This window comes from Vigna umbellata, chromosome 5, assembly GCF_029865625.1.
Source record: "Vigna umbellata cultivar VRB3 chromosome 5, Vumbellata_1.0, whole genome shotgun sequence".
NCBI classification, from domain to species: Eukaryota; Viridiplantae; Streptophyta; class Magnoliopsida; order Fabales; family Fabaceae; genus Vigna; species Vigna umbellata.
The window spans coordinates 9,031,928-9,041,037 of record NC_142169.1 but is presented as its reverse complement, the minus strand read 5'-3'; the positions used below and the strand labels follow the sequence as shown (position 1 = coordinate 9,041,037).

At 31.7% G+C, this 9,110-nt stretch overlaps 1 long non-coding RNA gene across 1 annotated transcript; it reads left to right on the top strand.

The window, feature by feature from the left end:
- The first annotated feature begins 4,350 nt into the window (after window positions 1–4,350).
- On the top strand, window positions 4,351–5,195 carry LOC124843801 (uncharacterized). The gene is made up of 2 exons (XR_015779861.1): window positions 4,351–4,713; window positions 4,926–5,195. It is a non-coding gene; the product is annotated as an uncharacterized LOC124843801 (long non-coding RNA).
- The last annotated feature ends 3,915 nt before the right edge of the window (window positions 5,196–9,110 follow it).

The following is a 9,110-nucleotide window of genomic DNA, read 5'->3' as shown; positions in this document are numbered from 1 at the left end:
GGGCTAAGATGGATGACACGCTTCGACAATTCATACAGATGTCTGGGTCTCATCATAATGACAATCAGGCGACATTCAAAAGGATAGGAAACCAGCTTGGTCACATAATCCAGAAGCTGGATGATCTTGGGAGTAACATGAAGGCTAACCCTAGAGAGGAGTGCACAACTGTTGTTACTGAAAGTGGCAAGGTTTTAGATGAGAGAAAAATAGAGAGAAAGGAAGAAGAAAGTTTGAGTAAGAAAGAGAAAGGTGTAGAGGAAAAGAAAGAAACAAGAAGAGAGTGAGAGAAAAGAAAAGGAGAGGGAAGAAAAGAAAGAGGATGAGAGAAAAATAGAGAGAAAAGAAAAAGAAAGTCTGAGTGAAAAAGAGAAAGATAAAGAAAGAAAAGAAAAAGAAAAGGTTGAGAGAGAAAAGGAAAAAATTGAGAAAAATCTTTTGTACCCTAAGGAGTGTTCCAAAAAGGAAAAAGAGAGGGACGAAAAGAAAAAGGGAGAGAAAAAAGAAAGAATCATATGAAAAACCCATTCCTCACCCAAAGAATTATCACTGGAAGGAAAAAGAAAAACAGTTTGGCCTGAGGACAGTATTGACACGTGTAAGGTCACGTCACACATTCATTAATGCCATTTGATGAAATTGACGGAAAGGATTTATTTACATCAAATTAACAAAAATAAGGACCCAATTGAGACGCCAAAAAATAAAGGGACCTATTTCAAATTCTGAACAAAAATAGGGACCTATTGAGACATTAAACCTAAAGTTATTTTAATAATTTTGCATGAAAAGAATATCAATGTCACGATGACTATTTAATTATTTTTACCTTTTTATAATTATTTCATCTTTATCTTATTATGAAGTGTTTTTTATTGTAATAATATGAAATTAATGTTCTATGTTATTATGAATATGTGTGATGAAGTTGTGTTGTAGTTTGAAATTGAATTCAAAATTAATATCATGAGAAATGGTGAAATTCTTTGGTTTTAGGCCTAAAATAGGGGTTTGTATGTGTGAGTTTGAGAATTTGGGGCTGAGGTGAGGAAGTTATTGTCTAGCTGTTGTCATGAGGTAAATTTGGACTTGTTAGGAAGGCTAGATGGTTGAAAACTGTTATGTAGCAAAGGGAGGGTTTATAGTTGAAGTTTTCAAGTGTTTTTAGTGTAAAAAGAGGGTTTGAGTAGTGAGATTTTGAAGTAATGAGTATAAACTATTTTAGAAGGTTAGAAGTCTGTTATTATACCTATTAGGACTTGTCTTGGTACTAAAATCAGTAAAATGTGTGATAGAAGTGATATTAGCTTCATAATTTGAGTTTCTAGTCCAGTTTAGAGGTTTTAGGTGTTGGGAATTGAAAGTAGGAAAGTTGGGATGAAAGTGAGGTGTTGGAGGGTGCTAACAAGTGTATTTAGACTTGTCTATGTAGTGGCTAAACTGATATGTGGGTTAGAAAGTGTAGAATTGAAGTTGGGTAGCTTGTGGAAGTGAATTTAGGTTTTAAAGTGTTAAATTGAGTTACAACAAGGTTTTCAAAGTTTTCTCAAGGTTTGGAGGGGTCCTAGAGGCCTTTAGAAGTTGGGGATAAAGTGTTCAAAGTGAGAAAATTGAGTCTTAATCTTACTAATAGCACTCAAGCATCCAAATTAGCGCCCGTTTCAAAAAGGCGCCAATACTGAGCACCAGCCCTAGGCGCTCAAGAGTTGTCGAGCATGACTGCACTAGTTTCAAGAGGGTTTTCAGGGTTCTAGATGTCCATTTTGGACGTTATTTAGGTCGTTTGAGGGGTTTTGTACCCTTTCGCAACTGTCAGTGAGGGTTTCAAAGTTGTTTTCCTTACCTAAATGTGAGTATCAAGATGCCAATTATGATATTGTGTGACTTCTAATGACTTCTAAGGTTGTTTTCGTTTGTTTAATATATAATAAAAGGTTTCATGTGATAGTATGCAATGTTTGTGTGAAGTGTGCATATATATATATATATATATATATATATATATATATATATATATATATATATATATATATATATATATATATATATATAGGACTATGAGAGGTTGTGAAATTAAGGAACGAAAACAATTTTTAACAATAGTGACCAGTGTAGAATTATATACCAACAGATGAAATACACACACTCACACATAGCTAAAACATGTTGACACAAGATTTCAAGTTGTAGTACTTACCTCTTGAAGCTTTTCTTCAATGGTGAACTTTTTATATTTACCCTTTGTGGTATTTTCCTCTGGTCTTCCTCTCTGTGTCTTTTTTCATATGATAGGTTATGTATTTATATACACAAATTGTAATAAAATTGTAATCCTAGCCTTTATTACAAATGAATATAAGGAAGGAATGGGTTCTTATGGAAAAACATCACCAAGATCAAATCATAACATAATATTATTGATTCTATTTATTATCATATATCTTGCTTGAAATTAGTATAATCATATCTTTCTTTACCTGAAAAAGAAAACACAAGATGCTACAAATCATAGCATAATATCAAAATATTAATTCTACTTATTATCATGAATATTGTTTGCTCTAAAACCAAAGGTTTCAAAATATTTTATCTTGAATATTGTTTGCTCTAAAACCAAAGGTTTCAAAATATTTTATCTTGACATGTTTTATGAGGGGTGTAGAAAGCAAAGAGTATGAGTGAAAACATGTATAAAACCCTTGGGTTGTTGGGCCATGAAAAGATGTGATAATTAAAAACTAATTGGATTATCCTTTCTCTCTTTTTTCTTTAATTTTATTTTATTATTATTTTTGTTATTATTATTATCTTATTTTATTATTCTTTTTGTGATAAAATTAAAGTTTGAAAATCTAAAGAAAAATTATTTCATTTTTTTTGTCTTTTTTACCTATCATTAATTGAAAATAATTTTTTTTAAAAAAATTTACTTATCCAAACGAAATTGGATGTTGACAACTATCCGTAAATTCTCGACATTTCATTCTTCAAGTTCAGCATCAGCCACGTCAGCATGAATTAGAATCATTTGATTCAAAGTAACATTTCAAACCTTAGGACAATCATTGCAACGTTTCAGGAAAAACCTCCTCATTAATACAATACAGTCACCAATCGAGTTACACGTCAAGACAAGCATAGGAGCCTACCTAAGCCAACAACACCTAGTAAAAGTTGTCCAAGTAGTAGTCTGATTACATCTTGATATTCCTTAATACCATATATTTATAGAATATTTGATAAATCATGTATAGTATTACATTATCTCTATTATTTCGTTAATTATCATATATATGGTAAATCAATAAATTTATCAATATTACTTGATATTTTCTTAGTGTTATCAGTTTTATCACATGATCTAAAAATCCTATAAATGCACATAGTATTTTATTAAGAAAGACACACACTCATACTTATTCTCTCAGAAAACATAAATTATCTTACTAATTGAACGTCAAATAGTCTTTTATAAAAATATACATAAGAATTTTTCAAAATACTCAAATAATCCGTATTGATTGTGCTAAAATAAATATAAATAAAATATTATGATAAAATAATAATTATTCAAAAGGTAAAGAGAAAATTTCACCTATAATACATAATATTTTATTATTCATTTGTTTCACCTATTCAATTTTATACTAAATCGAACTGATTAATTTCTTCATAAAAATAAAATTTCCACTCAAAATCTCAATTCAATTTTTACAAATTATATATTATTCTTGTCAACCATATTGAAAATAATCTTGAATACTTTTTTCTTTAGCTTCATATTCCAGGAAAAAAAATAAACTACCCATTAAATAAATATTAATTATTTTATAATTTCAAACTAAAATTTCCAAAACTAAAATTTTATATATCATTATATATGTACAGATATGATAAGTAAGTTTTAATAATAAAATAATATATTAACATAATAAGAATAAATATAAATAATTAAATTTTATGATAGAATAATAATGATTCAAAAAGTATAGCAAAAGTAAGAAAAAATTTACAATGTCAAAATTGTTGTCCTTTTATATATCATTAATGTATAGATATAAAATGATTACTGAAATATAATATTTTATCATCAATGTACTCATGATTTCACCTATTCAATTTTAGGTTTAATCATTCACGAAGTTCCTATTTTCGCGTGGAATCTCAATTTAGTCCTATTGTTTATGAAAATCTCAATTAGGTTCCAAATTTTTGAAAATTACAATAATTGGATCCTTTCCGTTAAATGGTCTCTAACGACGTTAGTGTGTGTTTGACGTGGTACGCTATAGTCAGTTTCTTAAGTGATGTGGCTGACTGAAGTAGGGACAGCTCAAGCACGTGGATAATTCAATTTTTTTAAGTAGAAAAAAATGAAAGTTTTAAACCAAAATTGGGATTGAGATTGAGATTGTTATTTTATCGAATTAGGGATTGGGATTGGGATCGTTCTGGCGATGCAGGCGTGCAACCTCTTCTGCCTCCCTGAGAACTACCAGATGAAGTATTACTTTTATCATATCCTCTCATGGCCTCAGCTTCTCTACGTCACCGAAGACTAACGGTCGCATCGTTGGCTACGTCCTCGCCAAGATGGAGGAGGAAACTACCGACTGCCACGGCCACATCACCTCCCTTGCCGTCCTCCGCACCCACCGCAAACTCGGTCTCGCCACCAAACTCATGACCGCCACACAGAACACCACGGAACAGGTACATAACAACTCCTATCTTTCGATAGATCAATTATATTGGAAAAAAAATTCAGGGACTAAAATCACTTATAATTAAAAACTGAGAGAATAAAATTGGGGATCTAGGGTTCCATTTGGGGATTTTGTAAAATATAGAACCAAAATTAAATCAGGCTAACTATAATTACATATATTTGTTTTCTCGGTCTTGTATTGGATTCTTCCACACAGGTGTTTGGTGTCGAGTACGTGTCCCTGCACGTGCACAAGAGCAACTGCGCAACCTTCAATTTGTACACCGAGACCTTGGGGTACAAGATTCATGATGTGGAGTAAAGTATTATGCAGACGGAGAGGATGCTTATGACATGAGGAAGTAACTCAAGGGGAAGCAGCAGCTCAAGAAGAATTCCAATCCCTAATTCGATAAAATAACAATCTCAATCCCAATTTTGATTTAAAACTTTCATTTTCTTTTTACTTAAAAAATTGAATTATCCACGTGCTTGAGTTGTCCCTACTTCAGTCAGCAACATCAGTTGCCACGTCAAACACACACTAACGTCGTTGGAGACAATTTAACAGAAAGGATCCAATTGTTGCAATTTTCATAAATTTGGGATCCAATTGAGATTTTCATAAACAATGGGACTAAAGTGAGATTCCACATGAAAATAGAGACTTCGTGAATGATTAAACCTCAATTTTATACTAAATCAAATTGATTAATTTCTTCATAAAAATAAATTTTCCATAGATAATGTTGAAAGTCAAAACCTTTACAAATTATACATTACTCTTGCTAATCATATTGAAAATAATCTTGAATGCTTCACATCATAAAAACTACACATCTTTTATGTTTCAGCTTTATATTCTAGGAAAAAAAATAAACTATACCCATTAAATTAATGATTAATTACTTTATAATTTCAAACTGAACTTTCGAAAATTAAAATTTTATATATTATTATATGTACTGATATGTAAGTTTTAATAATAAAATATTATATTAACATAAAAAGAACAAATATAAATAAAACTTTATGATACAATAATAATTATTCAAAAGATAAGGCTAAAGTAAGAAAAAAATTACTATCTGATTGTCCTTTTATATATAATTAATGTATAGACATATAAAATGAATACTGAAAAGTAATTTATAATATTTTATTATTCATCTACTCTTGATTTTACCTATTCAACTTTATATTCAATCAAATTGATTAATTTTTTCATAAAAACAAACTTTCCATTCAAGATCATGTTGAAAGTCAATTCATCCTTTACAAATTATATATTACTCTTGTCAACTAATTGAAAATAATCTTCAATACTTCACATCATAAAAAATCCACATCTTTTATGCTTTAAATTTATATTCTAGAAAACAAATAAACTATCCATTAAATAAAGATAAATTACTTTATAATTTCAAACTAAACTTCCCAAAACTAAAATTGTAACATCCCAAAATATATAGTATAAAATATATTAAAGAGAAGCTACATGCATGATAAAGTATTACAGTTATCTATCTAAAGTATAAAGTGTTATCTTTATAGTCATCCAAAAACAACTATAAATTTAAAACTTTATATACATACTATTGGAGACTCAAAACTATATACAATATTCTACTAAACTAAGCCAACTACTCAGCAGCATCACCTCCATCCAAAGCTTGCTCCAAAGAAACCTCTTCTTCCGCTGCTCACATCCAAAGGATGATCATTGTAGAAGAAAGAACATCAACACATACAAAACACAACACCCAACAGGGTAAGCTAGTTTAAACAAAGGTTAATCATACACTAATTTATTTAACTTCATACAATCATACTATTCATTCACATTACATAAACTCTTCACACATAACACCACACTAACTTTGACTGTCCGAACTTAGAATGATTGTCGAGCTATGGCGGGTCATGCACTCGTGGTGGCTTCTACTACTTTGCAAAGTCATTGCCAATGGGTTTCACCCTACCACACTCACGAGATTAGTCTGTTATCACTCACCTTGGGCCATACTGGAAGCACCCAAGACTAAGACCTCCTACTACTCCTCACGACATGGATCAATCCTCTCAACTTCAGAATGAAAGACCATTGGAGTTTCAGGATAACCCCAAAGAATAAGCTCATGCATTCATTCTAAACTTACTTGAATCTCAACTAGAGATTGCACTTTGAATCACAACATAGGACACCACCATGTATCCTCTCCTTGAGGATCATGGAGTTATGTCCTTTAGCCATACTTTGAACTTTACACTTTGAAACCACCAACTTTCACTTTGAAACACAATTTACAACAATAACCAATGATATTACATAACACAACTCCAACATACTTCATACAACACTCAATGTTTCATTTAGAACAACTTAAGATCAAAAGAAAAGTGAACTAGAACTGAATCCCTCACACAGCGCATACATTCGCATAGTGAAACTAGAGGCTTCTCCCACAACGACACAACTTGCTATGCGAATAAACCGCAACTTGAATCAGACCCAGACCCCTTGCATAGCGTCCTAGCTCGCTATGCGAGAACCTCAGACAGTGGCTCATGCTCCTTAAGCACTCGCAGAGCGAAACCCATTCACTATTCGAATAAAAAGAATAATAATCCCAGACCACAAACCAGTAGCATAGTGACTTGATTCACTATCTGAATCATCAAACAGAGAGCAACCCTCTCAATCCATCCGCACAACGCACTCATTCGCTGTGCGAATGCCTTGCCAAAGAGCATCTCGCCAAGGTGACTCGCTATGCGAATCCATTTGCACAACGAGTCTACATAATCTACAGAATGAAATTTTGCAGAATTATGCAACTCAACCACAACTTACCAATTCTACTCAATTTTCCCAACTTCTAACACTCCTAGATTGTTGTACAAACTTAATTAGACTTGACTAAGTGATTCTAACCTTTCACAACATCGATCTAAAGTGGTTATGCACTAAATCCTACTCTAAAAACTCAATTTCATCAACTTAGAGACTCAAATTCAAATTTACCACTTTTCACAGTTTCTTGAACCACTTAGGGACTCAAATAAGTCCCAAATGACTTGTCTAGGCTATCCCAATTGACTAATACCACTTCTAACTCCTCAGTCACAAATTCACTACTCCACTTCCTTCAAAATGATACTAAACAAATACAATTCACTTCACATTTTATTTGATCACCACTATAACAGATTACTTACATTAGTATATTCAATTACAACAGCACACAACATCCAATTCAGTTCACAATCATCATTTCACAGTTTTCACAATTTGACATTCAAAGAACATACAATTAAACCTACTCAAAACCTAATTTTCAATTCAAACAATACTATAACACAAAATTTTTCACACACAAAACAAATTACTAACTAAAATAACAACCTAGCTTCCCTTACCTCAGAGATTAACAGTCCAGCTCACAGAGTCGCTTACCTTGCACTGCAAGGAAACTCAACAGAAACCTACAACTCACCAATTGGTGATAGAAAACAACTCTTAGAACCTAAATTGACCTGAAAATAGAAGAAGAAAACTGCGAGACACATGCAACAGCACAATTTTGCATGACCAAGAATCAAGAATAAGAGGAGAAAGGGGACAAACAACTTACCAACTAAAATCACAAAATTGATCAGTTAAGATCGAAGCCTTCAACACTAAGATCGCCTAGACACCTCCTGATCGCCGAACAGATAACTCAACAGTGAGATAAGGTAGAGAGAAGTCAGAAAACTCTGAGGAATAGTGTTCTAGAGAGATGAAGTGTTCTTAGAATAATGAGACGTGTTTATAAAAATTATATTTATATTATAAGATTATTTTAAAGTAAAATAATTTGTCTCATTATTTTAATACACCTATCTACTCTAATACTCTATTTTTTAGGTCCTTAAAAAAAATTTTATATATCATTATATGTCCAAATATGATATGTAACTTTTAATAATAAAATACTATATTAACATATTAAGAATAAATAAAAATAAAATTTTATGATAAAGTTATAATTATTCAAAAGGTATGGCATGAGAGAAAAAATTTACAAGTTCAAAGTTGTCCTTTTATATATCATTAATCTATCACTAGTAAAAAAATGTGGTTTCTAACGCACCATATACGTTTTGGTTATGCGAAAACCGAAGCCTACAACACTATATACCTCAGTTACAACTTAACCTGGGGCAGAATGGTGATATTGTCTCGGTTAACATAAGCCCCGAGGCCTATACCACTGCATAGTGCACTACAGGTCTAACATCTTTTTGAGAAGGCCCTATTGCTTCGGGTTGACCTGAACCGATGCCTAAACACATTTGCAAGTCAGGATTTTCGCCTGAAAGTCTCATGGTGGATATAGGAAGCTTGAGGAAAAAATAA